At 38.2% G+C, this 1,828-nt stretch overlaps 1 non-coding gene across 1 annotated transcript; it reads left to right on the top strand.

The window, feature by feature from the left end:
- Window positions 1–1,063: 1,063 nt before the first annotated feature.
- On the top strand, window positions 1,064–1,170 carry LOC128289663 (small nucleolar RNA R71). The gene has a single exon (XR_008279307.1). It is a non-coding gene; the product is annotated as a small nucleolar RNA R71 (small nucleolar RNA).
- The last annotated feature ends 658 nt before the right edge of the window (window positions 1,171–1,828 follow it).

The raw sequence follows: 1,828 nt of genomic DNA, 5'->3' as shown, positions 1-1,828 counted from the left end.
CGTTTAATTCCACATACGATGCATCATCTAACTTTCATTTATTATCCAAGAGCTCCTTTAAAAATTTCACTGCGTTTGGCATCTCTGAAAGAGCTTCAATAAATGGTAAGATAATATGTAATTTTTGTAATAATTTAAGGAATTTACCGAATTATTTGTCTATGTGGTCTTTTCTTGTCGCATTGGGGTATGGCACACGAGGTTTATACTCGTTGCTTACCAGTTTCTAATTATCATTGTTTACATCAACCTTGCCTTTATCTTCCATATTGTCTTGCCTCGGTTTCGATTCAGTTTCAACTAACCATTCATCATTGTGCTTAGTAATGGCATGAAGTTGCTCTCTTGGGTTAGTTTCAGTGTTATTTAGTAGGCCACCTTGTGGTCATTCAGAGATCAGCTTAGCAAGCCATCTTATTTGATTTTTGAGCCCTTGAATCGACACTTGTTGATTCTTAAGCGCTGTTACGGTATTCTAAAAATGAGTTTCTGACACTGAGATGAATTTTGTAAGCATCTCTACAAGGTTTGGTTTCTTCTCTTGTTGGTAGCGTGGTTGTTGAAAACCTGGAGGATGTTGTGGCCTTTGATTCCCCTAACCACCCCGTGAGAAATTGGGATGGTTCCTCCAACCTGCATTATAAGTGTTACTATACGGGTTATTTTGAGGTCGAGAATTATTACCCATACAGTGGACTTGTTCTTTCTCGATGCTAGGGTTGAAGGATGGATACTCTGTATTGTGCACTCCTCCTCTATTTGAATCATACCTCATCACTGGATGTACCTGAATAGAACCACACAAACCATCAATTTTTTATTTAAAAGTTCTACCTGGTTAGATAGCATAGTGACCGCGTTGAGGTTGAAAACACCAGCCACTTTTGGCGGCTTTGTTCTCATGACTTGCCACTGATAGTTATTCAGTGACATCTCTTCAATAAATTCGTAAGCCTTTTCAGGTGTTTTGTTGTCTAAAGTTCCACCGGCGACTGCATCGATCAGTTGCATTGTTGAGGGGTTCACACCATTGTAAAAAGTCTGAACCTGTATCCATAGAGGTAATCCATGGTGAGGGCACCTTCTTAATATGTCCTTATATCTCTCCCATGCATCATAAAGAGATTCTAGATCCATCTGCACAAAAGAAGAAATATCATTCCCCAATTTAGCCGTTTTAGTCGGCGGAAAATATTTAAGTAAAATTTTTTCGGTCATTTGTTCCTAAGTGTTGATTGACCCTCATGGTAACGAGTTCAACCACTGTTTCACCTTATTCCTCAATGAAAAGGGAAATAACCGAAGGCGAATAGCATCGTCAAAAATGCTATTGATCTTAAAGGTGTCGCAGAATTCCAGAAAATTTGCCAAATGAGTGTTTGGATCCTCGCCCTGCAAACCATCAAACTGAACAAACTGTTGAATCATTTGAATTGTGTTAGGTTTCAGTTCAAAATTATTTGCAGCAATAGTAGGTCTAACGATACTCGATTCAGTTCCTGTTAAATTAGGTTTAACATAATCATACATAGTACGAGGAGCAGGATTTTGATCTACTGGATTTGCAGCAACCACAGGAGGTAGCGAATTATTCTGATTATCATCCATCTCCTCGGTTGTAGTATGGGTATCGTCCTCTCGCTCTTCCTCTATGTACTGTAGGCTTCACATTATTTCTCTTCGATTTCTGCGAGCTGTGCTCTCGATCTCACTATCAAAAAGTAGAGGTCCTAACAGGTTTCTTCTAGTTATAAACTACAAAAAACCTGCCAGAAGTCGAGAAAATAAATTTAGTAAATAAAAAAAAATTAAATTGCAATAAAAATAA

The sequence above is a fragment of the Gossypium arboreum genome, chromosome 2 (assembly GCF_025698485.1).
Source record: "Gossypium arboreum isolate Shixiya-1 chromosome 2, ASM2569848v2, whole genome shotgun sequence".
NCBI classification, from domain to species: Eukaryota; Viridiplantae; Streptophyta; class Magnoliopsida; order Malvales; family Malvaceae; genus Gossypium; species Gossypium arboreum.
The sequence above is the reverse complement of the archived record's forward strand: the minus strand, read 5'-3'. Positions and strand labels throughout refer to the sequence as shown.